Consider the following 19,495-nt stretch of genomic DNA (forward strand, 5'->3'; position numbering starts at 1 on the left):
ATTCCACAGCGACGCCTCATTGCTGCGTGATTTAAAATTGAGAGCATTTTCTCTTCAAAAAAAGCGCCACTGCGTTTCTCTCAAGACAACCTTTCAGGTGTCATGTCGCACGTCTAAATCAGTAACCTTCCTTTGTTCATCAAGGCGGATATTTTCCTCTAATATCACTAAAGAAAATCCGGGTCAGCAAACTGATTAGATGCTATATATTATGTAGCATGTGTAACGTAGTCCACAGCGACACCTCATAGCTGCGTGATTTAAAATTCAGAACATTTTAATGCCACTGCGATTCTCTCAAGACAACGTTTCAGGTGTCATGTCGCCCGTCTGAATAAATAACCTTCCTTTGTTCATCAAGGTGGAAGTTTTTCTCTAATATCTTTAAAGAAAATTTGGGCGAGAATATTGGTTAGATGCAATATATTAGGTAGCATGTGTAACGTATTCCACAGCGACGCCTCATAGTTCTGTAATTTAAAATTCAGAACATTTTCGCTTCAAAGGAAGCGTCCCTGCTTTTTTCTCAAGACAACATTTGAGGTGTCATGTCACACGTGTTAATCAATAACCTTCCTATTTTAATCAAGGCTGAAGTTTTCCTCTAATATCGTTAAAGAAAATCCGAGTCAGCAAACTGGTTAGATGCAATATATTATGTAGCATGTGTAACGTAGTCCACAGCGACGCCTCATAGCTGCGTGATTTAAAATTCAGAACATTTTCTCTTCAAAGGAAGCGAAACTGCGTTTCTCTCAAGACAACCTTTCAGGTGTCATGTCGCACGTGTTAATCAATAACCTTCCTTTGTTAATCAAGGCGGAAAATTTCCTTTATATCGCGAAAGAAAATCCGGGCGAGCCAATTCGTTAAATGCAATATTTCATGTAGTATGTGAAACGTATTCCACAGCGACGCCTCATAGCTGCGTGATTTAAAATTCTGAACATTTTCTCTTCAAAGGAAGCGAAACTGCGTTACTCTCAAGACAACCTTTCAGGTGTCATGTCGCACGTCTTAATCAATAACCTTCCTTTGTTCATCGAGGCGGAAGTTTTCCTCTAATTTGCGAAAGAAAATCCAAAAAGCAAATTCGGTAAATGCAATATATCATGCTGTATGTGAAACGTATTCCACAGCGACGCCTCATTGCTGCGTGATTTAAAATGGTGAACATTGTCTCTTGAAAGGAAGTGCCACTGCGTTTCTCTCAAGACAACCTTTCAGGTGTCATATCCCACGTCTTAATCAATAACCTTCCTTTGTTCATCAGGGCGGGCGTTTTCCTCTAATATCGTTAAAATAACTTGGGGCCACCAAATTGGTTAGATGCAATATATTAGGTAGCATGTGTAACGTATTCCACAGCGACGCCTCATAGTTCTGTAATTTAAAATTCAGAACATTTTCTCTTCAAAGGAAGCGCCACTGCGTTTCTCTCAAGACAACCTTAGAAGTGTCATGTCGCACGTTCTAATCAATAACCTTCCTTTGTTCATTAAAGCGGAAGTTTTCCTCTAATATCACTAAAGAAAATCCGGGCCAGCAAATTGGTTTAATGCAATATATTATGTAGTATGTGAAACGTATTCCACAGCGACGCCTCATAGCTGCGTGATTTAAATTCTGAACATTTCCTCTTCAAAGGAAGCGCCATTGCGTTTATCTCAAGACAACCATTCAGGTGTCATGTCGCACGTCTTAATCAATAACCTTCCTTTGTTCTTCAAGGCGGAAGTTTTTCTCTAATATCGTGAATGAAAATCCGGGCCAGCAAATTCGTTAAATGCAATATATCATGTAGTATGTGAAACGTATTCCACAGCGACGTCTCATAGCTGCGTGATTCAAAATTGGGAACATTTTCTCTTCAAAGGATGCGACACTGCGTTTCTCTCAAGATAACCTTTCAGGTGTCATGTCGCACGTCTTAATCAATAACATTCCTTTCTTCTTCAAGGCGGACGTTTTCCTCTAATATCGCGATAAAAAATCCGGGACAGCAAATTGGTTAAATGCAATATATCATGTAGTATGTGAAACGTATTCCACAGCGACGCCTCATAGCTGCGTGATTTAAATTCTGAACATTTCCTCTTCAAAGGAAGCGCCATTGCGTTTATCTCAAGACAACCATTCAGGTGTCATGTCGCACGTCTTAATCAATAACCTTCCTTTGTTCATCAAGGCGGAAGCTTTCCTCTAATGTTGGAAAGAAAATCCGGGCCAGCCAATTCGTTAAATGCAATATTTCATGTAGTATGTGAAACGAATTCCACAGCGACGCCTCATAGCTGCGTGATTTAAACTTCAGAACATTTTCTCTTCAAAGGAAGCGAAACTGCGTTTCTCTCAAGATAACCTTTCAGGTGTCATGTCGCAAGTCTTAATCAATAACCTTCCTTTGTTCATCAAGGCGGACGTTTTCCTCTAATATCGCGAAACAAAATCCGGGCCAGCAAATTGGTTAAATGCAATATATCATGTTGTATGTAAAACGGATTCCACAGCGACGCCTCATAGCAGCGTGATTTAAAATTCAGAACATTTTCTCTTCAAAGGATGCGACACTGCGTTTCTCTCAAGACAACGTTTCAGGTGTCATGTCGCATGTCCTAATCAATAACCTTCCTTTGTTCATCTAGGCGGAAGTTTTCCTCTAATGTCCCGAAAGAAAATCCGGGCCAGCCAATTGGTTAAATGCAATATATCATGTAGCATGTGAAACGTATTCCACAGCGACGCGTCATAGCTGCGTGATTCTAAATTCTTAACATTTTCTCTTCAAAGGACGCGACACTGCGTTTCTCTCAAGATAACCTTTCAGGTGTCATGTCGCACGTCTTAATTAATCAATAACCTTCCTTTCTTCTTCAAGGCGGACGGTTTCCTCTAATATCGCGAAAAAAAATCTGGGCCAGCAAATTGGTTAAATGCAATATATCATGTAGTATGTGAAACGTATTCCACAGCGACGCCTCATAGCTGCGTGATTTAAATTCTGAACATTTCCTGTTCAAAGGAAGCGCCATTGCGTTTATCTCAAGACAACCATTCAGGTGTCATGTCGCACGTCTTAATCAATAACTTTCCTTTGCTCATCAAGGCGGAAGTTTTCCTCTAATGTTGGAAAGAAAATCCGGGCCAGCCAATTCGTTAAATGCAATATTTCATGTAGTATGTGAAACGAATTCCACAGCGACGCCTCATAGCTGCGTGATTTAAAATTCAGAACATTTTCTCTTCAAAGGAAGCGAAACTGCGTTTCTCTCAAGATAACCTTTCAGGTGTCATGTCGCACGTCTTAATCAATAACTTTCCTTTGTTCATCAAGGCGGAATTTTTCCTCTAATGTCCCGAAAGAAAATCCGGGCAAGCAAATTCGGTAAATGCAATATATCATGTAGTATGTGAAACGCATTCCACAGCGACGCCTCATAGCTGCGTGATTTAAAATTTTGAACATTTTCTCTTCAAAGGATGCGACACTGCGTTTCTCTCAACACAACCTTTCAGGTGTCATGCCGCACATCTTAATCAATAACGTTCCTTTGTTCATCAAGGCGGACGTTTTCCTCTAATATCGCGAAAAAAAATCCGCGCCAGCAAATTCGTTAAATGCAATATATCATGTAGTATGTGAAACGTATTCCACAGCGACGCCTCATAGTTCTGTGATTTAAAATTGAGAGCATTTTCTCTTCAAAGGAAGCGCCACTGCGTTTCTCTCAAGACAACCTTTCAGGTGTCATGTCGCACGTCTTAATCAGTAACCTTCCTTTGTTCATCAAAGCGGAAATTTTCCTCTAATATCACTAAAGAAAATCCGGGTCAGCAAACTGATTAGATGCTATATATTATGTAGCATGTGTAACGTAGTCCACAGCGACACCTCATAGCTGCGTGATTTAAAATTCAGAACATTTTAATGCCACTGCGATTCTCTCAAGACAACGTTTCAGGTGTCATGTCGCACGTCTGAATAAATAACCTTGCTTTGTTCATCAATGTGGAAGTTTTCCTCTAATATGTTTAAAGAAAATCCGGGCCAGCAAATTGGTTAGATGCAATATATTAGGTAGCATGTGTAACGTATTCCACAGCGACGCCTCATAGTTCTGTGATTTAAATTCTGAACATTTCCTCTTCAAAGGAAGCGCCATTGCGTTTATCTCAAGACAACCATTCAGGTGTCATGTCGCACGTCTTAATCAATAACCTTCCTTTGTTCTTCAAGGCGGACGTTTTCCTCTAATATCCTTAATGAAAATCCGGGCCAGCAAATTCGTTAAATGCAATGTATCATGTAGTATGTGAAACGTATTCCACAGCGACGCCTCATAGCTGCGTGATTCAAAATTGTGGACATTTTCTCTTCAAAGGAAGCGCCATTGCGTTTATCTCAAGACGACCATTCAGGTGTCATGTCACACGTCTTAATGAATAACCTTCTTTTGTTCATCAAGGCGGAAATTTTCCTCTAATGTCCCGAAAGAAAATCCGGGCAAGCAAATTCGTTAAATGCAATATATCATGTAGTATGTGAAACGTATTCCACAGCGACGCCTCATAGCTGCGTGATTTAAATTTTGAACATTTCCTCTTCAAAGGAAGCGCCATTTCGTTTATCTCAAGCCAACCATTCAGGTGTCATGTCGCACGCCTTAATCAATAACCTTCCTTTGTTCATCAAGGCGGAAGTCTTCCTCTAATGTTGGAAAGAAAATCCGGGCCAGCCAATTCGTTAAATGCAATATTTCATGTAGTATGTGAAACGAATTCCACAGCGACGCCTCATAGCTGCGTGATTTAAGCTTCAGAATATTTTCTCTTCAAAGGAAGCGAAACTGCGTTTCTCTCAAGATAACCTTTGAGGTGTCATGTCGCAAGTCTTAATCAATAACCTTCCTTTGTTCATCAAGGCGGACGTTTTCCTCTAATATCGCGAAACAAAATCCGGGCCAGCAAATTGGTTAAATGCAATATATCATGTAGTATGTGAAACGTATTCCACAGCGACGCCTCATAGCTGCGTGATTTAAATTCTGAACATTTCTTCTTCAAAGGAGGCGCCATTGCGTTTATCTCAAGACAACCTTTCAGGTGTCATGTCGCACGTGTTGATCAATAACCTTCCTTTGTTCCTCAAGGCGGACGTTTTTCTCAAATATCGTTAATGAAAATCCGGGCCAGCAAATTCGTTAAATGCAAGATATCATGTAGTATGTGAAACGTATTCCACAGCGACGCCTCATAGCTGCGTGATTCAAAATTCTGAGCATCTTCTCTTCAAAGGATGCGACACTGCGTTTCTCTCAAGACAACCTTTCAGGTGTCATGTCGCACGTCCTAATCAATAACCTTCCTTTGTTCATCAAGGCGGAAGTTTTCCTCTAATGTCCCGAAAGAAAATCCGGGCAAGCAAATTCGTTAACTGCAATATATCATGTAGTATGTGAAACGGATTCCATAGCGACGCCTCATAGCAGCGTGATTTAATATTCAGAACATTTTCTCTTCAAAGGGAGCGAAACTGCGTTTCTCTCAAGACAACCTTTCAGGTGTCCTGTCGCACGTCTTAATCAATAACTTTCCTTTGTTCATCAAGGCGGAAGTGTTCCTCTAATGTCCCGAAAGAAAATCCGGGCAAGCAAATTCGTTAAATGCAATATATCATGTAGTATGTGAAACGGATTCCACAGCGACGCCTCATAGCAGCGTGATTTAAAATTCAGAACATTTTCTCTTCAAAGGATGCGACACTGCGTTTCTCTCAAGACAACGTTTCAGGTGTCATGTCGCACGTCCTAATCAATAACCTTCGTTTGTTCATCAAGGCGGAAGTTTTCCTCTAATTTCCCGAAAGAAAATCCGGGCAAGCAAATTCGTTTAGTGCAATATATCATGTAGTATGTGAAACATATTCCGCAGCGACGCCTCATAGCTGCATGATTTAGAATTCAGAACATTTTCTCCTCAAAGGAAGCGCCACTACGTTTCTCTCAAGACAACCTTTCAGGTGTCATGCCGCACGTCTTAATCAATAACCTTCCTTTGATCATCAAGGCGGAAGTTTTCCTCTAATGTTGGAAAGAAAATCCGGGCCAGCCAATTCGTTAAATGCAATATTTCATGTAGTATGTGAAACGTATTCCACAGCGACGCCTCCTAGCTGCGAGATTTATAATTCAGAACATTTTCTCTTCAAAGGAAGCGAAACTGCGTTTCTCTCAAGACAACTTTTCAGGTGTCATGTCGCACATAGTAATCAATCACCTTCCTTTGTTCATCAAGGCGGAAGTTATCCTATAATATCGTTAAAGAAAATCCGGGCTAGCAAATTCGTTAAATGCAATAGATCATGTAGTATGTGAAACGTATTCCACAGCGACGCGTCATTGCTGCGTGATTTGAAATTCGGAACATTTTCTCGTCAAAGGAAGCGAAACAGCGTTTCTCTCAAGACAACCTTTCAGGTGTCATGTCGCATGTCTTAATAAATAACCATCCTTTGTTCATCAAGGTGGAAGTTTTTCTCTAATATCTTTAAAGAAAATCAGGGCCAGCAAATTGGTTAGATGCAATATATTAGGTAGCATGTGTAACGCATTCCAAAGCGACGCCTCATAGTTCTGTGATTTAAAATTGAGAGCATTTTCTCTTCAAAAAAAGCGCCACTGCGTTTCTCTCAAGACAACCTTTCAGGTGTCATGTCGCACGTCTTAATCAGTAACCTTCCTTTGTTCATCAAGGCGGATATTTTCCTCTAATATCACTAAAGAAAATCCGGGTCAGCAAACTGATTAGATGCTATATATTATGTAGCATGTGTAACGTAGTCCACAGCGACACCTCATAGCTGCGTGATTTAAAATTCAGAACATTTTAATGCCACTGCGATTCTCTCAAGACAACGTTTCAGGTGTCATGTCGCCCGTCTGAATAAATAACCTTCCTTTGTTCATCAAGGTGGAAGTTTTTCTCTAATATCTTTAAAGAAAATTTGGGCGAGAATATTGGTTAGATGCAATATATTAGGTAGCATGTGTAACGTATTCCACAGCGACGCCTCATAGTTCTGTAATATAATATTCAGAACATTTTCGCTTCAAAGGAAGCGTCCCTGCTTTTTTCTCAAGACAACATTTGAGGTGTCATGTCACACGTGTTAATCAATAACCTTCCTATTTTAATCAAGGCTGAAGTTTTCCTCTAATATCGTTAAAGAAAATCCGAGTCAGCAAACTGGTTAGATGCAATATATTATGTAGCATGTGTAACGTAGTCCACAGCGACGCCTCATAGCTGCGTGATTTAAAATTCAGAACATTTTCTCTTCAATGGAAGCGAAACTGCGTTTCTCTCAAGACAACCTTTCAGGTGTCATGTCGCACGTGTTAATCAATAACCTTCCTTTGTTAATCAAGGCGGAAAATTTCCTTTATATCGCGAAAGAAAATCCGGGCGAGCCAATTCGTTAAATGCAATATTTCATGTAGTATGTGAAACGTATTCCACAGCGACGCCTCATAGCTGCGTGATTTAAAATTCTGAACATTTTCTCTTCAAAGGAAGCGAAACTGCGTTACTCTCAAGACAACCTTTCAGGTGTCATGTCGCACGTCTTAATCAATAACCTTCCTTTGTTCATCGAGGCGGAAGTTTTCCTCTAATTTGCGAAAGAAAATCCAAAAAGCAAATTCGTTAAATGCAATATATCATGCTGTATGTGAAACGTATTCCACAGCGACGCCTCATTGCTGCGTGATTTAAAATGGTGAACATTGTCTCTTGAAAGGAAGTGCCACTGCGTTTCTCTCAAGACAACCTTTCAGGTGTCATATCCCACGTCTTAATCAATAACCTTCCTTTGTTCATCAGGGCGGGCGTTTTCCTCTAATATCGTTAAAATAACTTGGGGCCACCAAATTGGTTAGATGCAATATATTAGGTAGCATGTGTAACGTATTCCACAGCGACGCCTCATAGTTCTGTAATTTAAAATTCAGAACATTTTCTCTTCAAAGGAAGCGCCACTGCGTTTCTCTCAAGACAACCTTAGAAGTGTCATGTCGCACGTTCTAATCAATAACCTTCCTTTGTTCATTAAAGCGGAAGTTTTCCTCTAATATCACTAAAGAAAATCCGGGCCAGCAAATTGGTTTAATGCAATATATTATGTAGTATGTGAAACGTATTCCACAGCGACGCCTCATAGCTGCGTGATTTAAATTCTGAACATTTCCTCTTCAAAGGAAGCGCCATTGCGTTTATCTCAAGACAACCATTCAGGTGTCATGTCGCACGTCTTAATCAATAACCTTCCTTTGTTCTTCAAGGCGGGCGTTTTTCTCTAATATCGTGAATGAAAATCCGGGCCAGCAAATTCGTTAAATGCAATATATCATGTAGTATGTGAAACGTATTCCACAGCGACGTCTCATAGCTGCGTGATTCAAAATTGGGAACATTTTCTCTTCAAAGGATGCGACACTGCGTTTCTCTCAAGATAACCTTTCAGGTGTCATGTCGCACGTCTTAATCAATAACATTCCTTTCTTCTTCAAGGCGGACGTTTTCCTCTAATATCGCGATAAAAAATCCGGGACAGCAAATTGGTTAAATGCAATATATCATGTAGTATGTGAAACGTATTCCACAGCGACGCCTCATAGCTGCGTGATTTAAATTCTGAACATTTCCTGTTCAAAGGAAGCGCCATTGCGTTTATCTCAAGACAACCATTCAGGTGTCATGTCGCACGCCTTAATCAATGGCCTTCCTTTGTTCATCAAGGCGGAAGTTTTCCTCTAATGTTGGAAAGAAAATCCGGGCCAGCCAATTCGTTAAATGCAATATTTCATGTAGTATGTGAAACGAATTCCACAGCGACGCCTCATAGCTGCGTGATTCAAAATTGTGGACATTTTCTCTTCAAAGGAAGCGCCATTGCGTTTATCTCAAGACGACCATTCAGGTGTCATGTCACACGTCTTAATGAATAACCTTCTTTTGTTCATCAAGGCGGAAATTTTCCTCTAATGTCCCGAAAGAAAATCCTGGCAAGCAAATTCGTTAAATGCAATATATCATGTAGTATGTGAAACATATTCCACAGCGACGCCTCATAGCTGCGTGATTTAAATTTTGAACATTTCCTCTTCAAAGGAAGCGCCATTTCGTTTATCTCAAGCCAACCATTCAGGTGTCATGTCGCACGCCTTAATCAATAACCTTCCTTTGTTCATCAAGGCGGAAGTCTTCCTCTAATGTTGGAAAGAAAATCCGGGCCAGCCAATTCGTCAAATGCAATATTTCATGTAGTATGTGAAACGAATTCCACAGCGACGCCTCATAGCTGCGTGATTTAAGCTTCAGAATATTTTCTCTTCAAAGGAAGCGAAACTGCGTTTCTCTCAAGATAACCTTTGAGGTGTCATGTCGCAAGTCTTAATCAATAACCTTCCTTTGTTCATCAAGGCGGACGTTTTCCTCTAATATCGCGAAACAAAATCCGGGCCAGCAAATTGGTTAAATGCAATATATCATGTAGTATGTGAAACGTATTCCACAGCGACGCCTCATAGCTGCGTGATTTAAATTCTGAACATTTCTTCTTCAAAGGAGGCGCCATTGCGTTTATCTCAAGACAACCTTTCAGGTGTCATGTCGCACGTGTTGATCAATAACCTTCCTTTGTTCCTCAAGGCGGACGTTTTTCTCAAAAATCGTTAATGAAAATCCGGGCCAGCAAATTCGTTAAATGCAAGATATCATGTAGTATGTGAAACGTATTCCACAGCGACGCCTCATAGCTGCGTGATTCAAACTTCTGAGCATCTTCTCTTCAAAGGATGCGACACTGCGCTTCTCTCAAGACAACCTTTCAGGTGTCATGTCGCACGTCCTAATCAATAACCTTCCTTTGTTCATCAAGGCGGAAGTTTTCCTCTAATGTCCCGAAAGAAAATCCGGGCAAGCAAATTCGTTAACTGCAATATATCATGTAGTATGTGAAACGGATTCCATAGCGACGCCTCATAGCAGCGTGATTTAATATTCAGAACATTTTCTCTTCAAAGGATGCGACACTGCGTTTCTCTCAAGACAACGTTTCAGGTGTCATGTCGCACGTCCTAATCAATAACCTTCCTTTGTTCATCAAGGCGGAAGTTTTCCTCTAATATCATTAAAGAATGTCCGGGCCAGCAAATTCGTTAAATGCAATATATCATGTAGTATGTGAAACGTATTCCACAGAGACGTCTCATAGCTGCGAGATTCAAAATTCTGAACATTTTCTCTTCAAAGGGAGCGAAACTGCGTTTCTCTCAAGACAACCTTTCAGGTGTCCTGTCGCACGTCTTAATCAATAACTTTCCTTTGTTCATCAAGGCGGAAGTTTTCCTCTAATGTCCCGAAAGAAAATCCGGGCAAGCAATTTCGTTAAATGCAATATTTCATGTAGTATGTGAAACGGATTCCACAGCGACGCCTCATAGCAGCGTGATTTAAAATTCAGAACATTTTCTCTTCAAAGGATGCGACACTGCGTTTCTCTCAAGACAACGTTTCAGGTGTCATGTCGCACGTCCTAATCAATAACCTTCGTTTGTTCATCAAGGCGGAAGTTTTCCTCTAATTTCCCGAAAGAAAATCCAGGCAAGCAAATTCGTTTAATGCAATATATCATGTAGTATGTGAAACATATTCCGCAGCGACGCCTCATAGCTGCATGATTTAGAATTCAGAACATTTTCTCCTCAAAGGAAGCGCCACTACGTTTCTCTCAAGACAACCTTTCAGGTGTCATGCCGCACGTCTTAATCAATAACCTTCCTTTGATCATCAAGGCGGAAGTTTTCCTCTAATGTTGGAAAGAAAATCCGGGCCAGCCAATTCGTTAAATGCAATATTTCATGTAGTATGTGAAACGTATTCCACAGCGACGCCTCATAGCTGCGAGATTTATAATTCAGAACATTTTCTCTTCAAAGGAAGCGAAACTGCGTTTCTCTCAAGACAACCTTTCAGGTGTCATGTCGCACATAGTAATCAATAACATTCCTTTGTTCATCAAGGCAGAAGATTTCCTTTAATATCATTAAAGAAAGTCCGGGCAAGCAAATTCGTTAAATGCAATATATCATGTAGTATGTGAAACATATTCCACAGCGACGCCTCATAGCTGCGAGATTCAAAATTCTGAACATTTTCTCTTCAAAGGGAGCGAAACTGCGTTTCACTCAAGAAAACCTTTCAGGTGTGATGTCGCACGTCTTAATCAATCACCTTCCTTTGTTCATCAAGGCGGAAGTTATCCTATAATATCATTAAAGAAAATCCGGGCTAGCAAATTCGTTAAATGCAATAGATCATGTAGTATGTGAAACGTATTCCACAGCGACGCGTCATTGCTGCGTGATTTGAAATTCGGAACATTTTCTCGTCAAAGGAAGCGAAACAGCGTTTCTCTCAAGACAACCTTTCAGGTGTCATGTCGCATGTCTTAATCAATAACCTTCCTTTGTTCATCAAGGCGGAAGAATTCCTTTAACATCGCGAAAGAAAATCCGGACCAGCCAATTCGTGAAATGCAATATTTCATGTATTATTGAAACGTATTCCACAGCGACGCCTCATAGCTGCGTGATTTAAAATTCTGAACATTTTCTCTTCAAGGGAAGCGCCATGGCGTTTCTCTCAAGACAACATTTCAGGTGTCATGTCGCACGTCTTAATCAATAACCTTCCTTTGTTCTTCAAGGCGGAAGTTTTCCTCTAATATCTTTAAAGTAAACCCGGGAGAGCAAATTGGTTAGATGCAATATATTAGGTAGCATGTGTAACGTATTCCATAGCGACGCCTCATAGTTCTGTGATTTAATAATCTGAACATTTTCTCTTCAAAGGAAGCGCCACTGCGTTTCTCTCAAGAGAACATTAGAGGTGTCATGCCGCACGTTCTAATCAATAACCTTCCTTTGTTCATCAAGGCGGAAATTTTCCTCTAATATCACTAAAGAAAATCCGGGCCAGCAAATTGGTTAAATGCAATATATCATGCAGTATGTGAAACGTATTCCACAGCGACGCCTCATAGCTGCGTGATTTAAATTCTGAAAATTTCCTCTTCAAAGGAAGCGCCATTGCGTTTATATCAAGACAATCATTCAGGTGTCATGTCGCACGTCTTAATCAATAACCTTCCTTTGTTCATCAAGGCGGAAGTTTTCCTCTAATGTTGGAAAGAAAATCCGGGCCAGCCAATTCGTTAAATGCAATATTTCATGTTGTATGTGAAACGTATTCCACAGCGACGCCTCGTAGCTGCGTGATTTAAAATTCAGAACATTTTCTTTTCAAAGGAAGCGAAACTGCGTTTCTCTCAAGATAACCTTTCAGGTGTCATATCGCACGTCTTAATCAATAACCTTCCTTTGTTCATCAAGGCGGAAGTTTTCCTCTAATGTCGCGAAAGAAAATCCGGGCCAGCAAATTCGTTATATGCAATATATCATGTAGTATGTGAAACGTATTCCACAGCGACGCCTCATGGCTGCCTGATTTAGAATTTTGAACATTTTCTCTTCAAAGGATGCGACACTGCGTTTCTCTCACGACAACCTTTCAGGTGTCATGCCGCACGTCTTAATCAATAACCTTCCTTTGATCATCAAGGCGGAAGTTTTCCTCTAATGTTGGAAAGAAAATCCGGGCCAGCCAATTCGTTAAATGCAATATTTCATGTAGTATGTGAAACGTATTCCACAGCGACGCCTCATAGCTGCGAGATTTATAATTCAGAACATTTTCTCTTCAAAGGAAGCGAAACTGCGTTTCTCTCAAGACAACCTTTCAGGTGTCATGTCGCACGTAGTAATCAATAACATTCCTTTGTTCATCAAGGCGGAAGATTTCCTTTAATATCGCGAAAGAAAATCCGGGCCAGCCAATTGGTTAAATGCAATATATCATGTAGTATGTGAAACGTATTCCACAGCGACGCCTCATAGCTGCGTGATTTAAATTCTGAACATTTCCTCTTCAAAGGAAGCGCTATTGCGTTTCTCTCAAGACAGCCTTTCAGGTGTCATGTCACATGTCTTAATCAATAACCTTCCTTTGTTCTTCAAGGCGGAAGTTTTCCTCTAATAACATTAAAGAAAGTCCGGGCCAGCAAATTCGTTAAATGCAATATATCATGTAGTATGTGAAACGTATTCCACAGCGACGTCTCATAGCTGCGAGATTCAAAATTCTGAACATTTTCTCTTCAAAGGGAGCGAAACTGCGTTTCTCTCAAGACAACCTTTCAGGTGTCCTGTCGCACGTCTTAATCAATAACTTTCCTTTGTTCATCAAGGCGGAAGTTTTCCTCTAATGTCCCGAAAGAAAATCCGGGCAAGCAATTTCGTTAAATGCAATATTTCATGTAGTATGTGAAACGGATTCCACAGCGACGCCTCATAGCAGCGTGATTTAAAATTCAGAACATTTTCTCTTCAAAGGATGCGACACTGCGTTTCTCTCAAGACAACGTTTCAGGTGTCATGTCGCACGTCCTAATCAATAACCTTCGTTTGTTCATCAAGGCGGAAGTTTTCCTCTAATTTCCCGAAAGAAAATCCAGGCAAGCAAATTCGTTTAATGCAATATATCATGTAGTATGTGAAACATATTCCGCAGCGACGCCTCATAGCTGCATGATTTAGAATTCAGAACATTTTCTCCTCAAAGGAAGCGCCACTACGTTTCTCTCAAGACAACCTTTCAGGTGTCATGCCGCACGTCTTAATCAATAACCTTCCTTTGATCATCAAGGCGGAAGTTTTCCTCTAATGTTGGAAAGAAAATCCGGGCCAGCCAATTCGTTAAATGCAATATTTCATGTAGTATGTGAAACGTATTCCACAGCGACGCCTCATAGCTGCGAGATTTATAATTCAGAACATTTTCTCTTCAAAGGAAGCGAAACTGCGTTTCTCTCAAGACAACCTTTCAGGTGTCATGTCGCACATAGTAATCAATAACATTCCTTTGTTCATCAAGGCAGAAGATTTCCTTTAATATCATTAAAGAAAGTCCGGGCAAGCAAATTCGTTAAATGCAATATATCATGTAGTATGTGAAACATATTCCACAGCGACGCCTCATAGCTGCGAGATTCAAAATTCTGAACATTTTCTCTTCAAAGGGAGCGAAACTGCGTTTCACTCAAGAAAACCTTTCAGGTGTCATGTCGCACGTCTTAATCAATCACCTTCCTTTGTTCATCAAGGCGGAAGTTATCCTATAATATCATTAAAGAAAATCCGGGCTAGCAAATTCGTTAAATGCAATAGATCATGTAGTATGTGAAACGTATTCCACAGCGACGCGTCATTGCTGCGTGATTTGAAATTCGGAACATTTTCTCGTCAAAGGAAGCGAAACAGCGTTTCTCTCAAGACAACCTTTCAGGTGTCATGTCGCATGTCTTAATCAATAACCTTCCTTTGTTCATCAAGGCGGAAGAATTCCTTTAACATCGCGAAAGAAAATCCGGACCAGCCAATTCGTGAAATGCAATATTTCATGTATTATTGAAACGTATTCCACAGCGACGCCTCATAGCTGCGTGATTTAAAATTCTGAACATTTTCTCTTCAAGGGAAGCGCCATGGCGTTTCTCTCAAGACAACATTTCAGGTGTCATGTCGCACGTCTTAATCAATAACCTTCCTTTGTTCTTCAAGGCGGAAGTTTTCCTCTAATATCTTTAAAGTAAACCCGGGAGAGCAAATTGGTTAGATGCAATATATTAGGTAGCATGTGTAACGTATTCCATAGCGACGCCTCATAGTTCTGTGATTTAATAATCTGAACATTTTCTCTTCAAAGGAAGCGCCACTGCGTTTCTCTCAAGAGAACATTAGAGGTGTCATGCCGCACGTTCTAATCAATAACCTTCCTTTGTTCATCAAGGCGGAAATTTTCCTCTAATATCACTAAAGAAAATCCGGGCCAGCAAATTGGTTAAATGCAATATATCATGCAGTATGTGAAACGTATTCCACAGCGACGCCTCATAGCTGCGTGATTTAAATTCTGAAAATTTCCTCTTCAAAGGAAGCGCCATTGCGTTTATATCAAGACAATCATTCAGGTGTCATGTCGCACGTCTTAATCAATAACCTTCCTTTGTTCATCAAGGCGGAAGTTTTCCTCTAATGTTGGAAAGAAAATCCGGGCCAGCCAATTCGTTAAATGCAATATTTCATGTTGTATGTGAAACGTATTCCACAGCGACGCCTCGTAGCTGCGTGATTTAAAATTCAGAACATTTTCTTTTCAAAGGAAGCGAAACTGCGTTTCTCTCAAGATAACCTTTCAGGTGTCATATCGCACGTCTTAATCAATAACCTTCCTTTGTTCATCAAGGCGGAAGTTTTCCTCTAATGTCGCGAAAGAAAATCCGGGCCAGCAAATTCGTTATATGCAATATATCATGTAGTATGTGAAACGTATTCCACAGCGACGCCTCATGGCTGCCTGATTTAGAATTTTGAACATTTTCTCTTCAAAGGATGCGACACTGCGTTTCTCTCACGACAACCTTTCAGGTGTCATGCCGCACGTCTTAATCAATAACCTTCCTTTGATCATCAAGGCGGAAGTTTTCCTCTAATGTTGGAAAGAAAATCCGGGCCAGCCAATTCGTTAAATGCAATATTTCATGTAGTATGTGAAACGTATTCCACAGCGACGCCTCATAGCTGCGAGATTTATAATTCAGAACATTTTCTCTTCAAAGGAAGCGAAACTGCGTTTCTCTCAAGACAACCTTTCAGGTGTCATGTCGCACGTAGTAATCAATAACATTCCTTTGTTCATCAAGGCGGAAGATTTCCTTTAATATCGCGAAAGAAAATCCGGGCCAGCCAATTCGTTAAATGCAATATATCATGTAGTATGTGAAACGTATTCCACAGCGACGCCTCATAGCTGCGTGATTTAAATTCTGAACATTTCCTCTTCAAAGGAAGCGCTATTGCGTTTCTCTCAAGACAGCCTTTCAGGTGTCATGTCACATGTCTTAATCAATAACCTTCCTTTGTTCTTCAAGGCGGAAGTTTTCCTCTAATAACATTAAAGAAAGTCCGGGCCAGCAAATTCGTTAAATGCAATATATCATGTAGTATGTGAAACGTATTCCACAGCGACGCCTCATAGCTGCGAGATTTATAATTCAGAACATTTTCTCTTCAAAGGAAGCGAAACTGCGTTTCTCTCAAGACAACCTTTCAGGTGTCAAGTCGCACATAGTAATCAATAACATTCCTTTGTTCATCAAGGCGGAAGATTTCCTTTAATATCATTAAAAAAAGTCCGGGCAAGCAAATTCGTTAAATGCAATATATCATGTAGTATGTGAAACGTATTCCACAGCGACGCCTCATAGCTGCGAGATTCAAAATTCTGAACATTTTCTCTTCAAAGGGAGCGAAACTGCGTTTCTCTCAAGAAAACCTTTCAGGTGTCATGTCGCACTTCTTAATCAATCACCTTCCTTTGTTCATCAAGGCGGAAGTTATCCTATAATATCGTTAAAGAAAATCCGGGCTAGCAAATTCGTTAAATGCAATAGATCATGTAGTATGTGAAACGTATTCCACAGCGACGCGTCATTGCTGCGTGATTTGAAATTCGGAACATTTTCTCGTCAAAGGAAGCGAAACAGCGTTTCTCTCAAGACAACCTTTCAGGTGTCATGTCGCACATAGTAATCAATAACATTCCTTTGTTCATCCAGGCGGAAGATTTCCTTTAATATCGCGAAAGAAAATCCGGGCCAGCCAATTGGTTAAATGCAATATATCATGTAGTATGTGAAACGTATTCCACAGCGACGCCTCATAGCTGCGTGATTTAAATTCTGAACATTTCCTCTTCAAAGGAAGCGCCATTGCGTTTCTCTCAAGACAGCCTTTCAGGTGTCATGTCACATGTCTTAATCAATAACCTTCCTTTGTTCATCAAGGCGGAAGTTTTCCTCTAATATCATTAAAGAAAGTCCGGGCCAGCAAATTAGTTAAATGCAATATATCATGTAGTATGTGAAACGTATTCCACAGCGACGCCTCATAGCTGCGAGATTCAAAATTCTGAACATTTTCTCTTCAAAGGCAGCGAAACTGCGTTTCTCTCAAGACAAGCTTTCAGGTGCCATGTCGCACGTCTTAATCAATAACCTTCCTTTGTTCATCAAGGCGGAACTTTTCCTCTAATGTCCCGAAAGAAAATCCGGGCAAACAAATTCGTTAAATGCAATATATCATGTAGTATGTGAAACGGATTCCACAGCGACGCCTCATAGCAGCGTGATTTAAAATTCGGAACATTTTCTCTTCAAAGGATGCGACACTGCGTTTCTCTCAAGACAACGTTTCAGGTGTCATATCGCACGTCCTAATCAATAACCTTCCTTTGTTCATCAAGGCGGAAGTTTTCCTCTAATGTCCCGAAAGGAAATCCGGGCAAGCAAATTCGTTAAATGCAATATATCATGTAGTATGTGAAACGTATTCCGCAGTGACGCCTCATAGCTGCGTGATTTAGAATTCAGAACATTTTCTCCTCAAAGGAAGCGCCACTACGTTTCTCTCAAGACAACCTTTCAGGTGTCATGCCGCACGTCTTAATCAATAACCTTCCTTTGATCATCAAGGCGGAAGTTTTCCTCTAAAGTTGGAAAGAAAATCCGTGCCAGCCAATTCGTTAAATGCAATATTTGATGTAGTATGTGAAACGTATTCCACAGCGACGCCTCATAGCTGCGAGATTTATAATTCAGAACATTTTCTCTTCAAAGGAAGCGAAACTGCGTTTCTCTCAAGACAACCTTTCAGGTGTCATGTCGCACATTGTAATCAATAACATTCCTTTGTTCATCCAGGCGGAAGATTTCCTTTAATATCGCGAAAGAAAATCCGGGCCAGCCAATTGGTTAAATGCAATACATCATGTAGTATGTGAAACGTATTCCACAGCGACGCCTCAGAGCTGCGTGATTTAAATTCTGAACATTTCCTCTTCAAAGGAAGCGCCATTGCGTTTATCTCAAGACAACCATTCAGGTGTCATGTCGCACGTCTTAATCAATAACCTTCCTTTGTTCTTCAAGGCGGACGTTTTTCTCTAATATCGTTAATGAAAATCCGGGCCAGCAAATTCGTTAAATGCAATGTATCATGTAGTATGTGAAACGTATTCCACAGCGACGCCTCATAGCTGCGTGATTTAAAATTGTGAACATTTTCTCTTCAAAGGAAGCGCCATTGCGTTTATCTCAAGACAACCATTCAGGTGTCATGTCACACGTCTTAATCAATAACCTTCTTTTGTTCATCAAGGCGGAAATTTTCCTCTAATGTCCCGAAAGAAAATCCGGGCAAGCAAATTCGTTAAATGCAATATATCATGTAGTATGTGAAACGTATTCCACAGCGACGCCTCATAGCTGCGTGATTTAAAATTTTGAACATTTTCTCTTCAAAGGATGCGACACTGCGTTTCTCTCAAGACAACCTTTCAGGTGTCATGCCGCACATCTTAATCAATAACCTTCCTTTGTTCATCAAGGCGGACGTTTTCCTCTAATATCGCGATAAAAAATCCGGGACAGCAAATTGGTTAAATGCAATATATCATGTAGTATGTGAAACGTATTCCACAGCGACGCCTCATAGCTGCGTGATTTAAATTTTGAACATTTTCTCTTCAAAGGAAGCGCCATTTCGTTTATCTCAAGCCAACCATTCAGGTGTCATGTCGCACGCCTTAATCAATAACCTTCCTTTGTTCATCAAGGCGGAAGTTTTCCTCTAATGTTGGAAAGAAAATCCGGGCCAGCCAATTCGTTAAATGCAATATTTCATGTAGTATGTGAAACGAATTCCACAGCGACGCCTCATAGCTGCGTGATTTAAAATTCAGAACATTTTCTCTTCAAAGGAAGCGAAACTGCGTTTCTCTCAAGATAACCTTTCATTTGTCATATCGCACGTCTTAATCAACAACCTTCCTTTGTTCATCAAGGCGGAAGTTTTCCTCTAATGTCCCGAACGAAAATCAGGGCAAGCAAAATTCGTTAAATGCAATATATCATGTAGTATGTGAAACGTATTCCACAGCGACGCCTCATAGCTGCGTGATTTAAATTCTGAACATTTCCTCTTCAAAGGAAGCGCCATTGCGTTTATCTCAAGACAACCATTCAGGTGTCATGTCGCACGTCTTAATCAATAACCTTCCTTTGTTCATCAAGGCGGAAGCTTTCCTCTAATGTTGGAAAGAAAATCCGGGCCAGCCAATTCGTTAAATGCAATATTTCATGTAGTATGTGAAACGAATTCCACAGCGACGCCTCATAGCTGCGTGATTTAAACTTCAGAACATTTTCTCTTCAAAGGAAGCGAAACTGCGTTTCTCTCAAGATAACCTTTCAGGTGTC

The sequence above is a fragment of the Dermacentor andersoni genome, unplaced genomic scaffold, assembly GCF_023375885.2.
Source record: "Dermacentor andersoni unplaced genomic scaffold, qqDerAnde1_hic_scaffold ctg00000039.1, whole genome shotgun sequence".
Classification (NCBI taxonomy): domain Eukaryota; kingdom Metazoa; phylum Arthropoda; class Arachnida; order Ixodida; family Ixodidae; genus Dermacentor; species Dermacentor andersoni.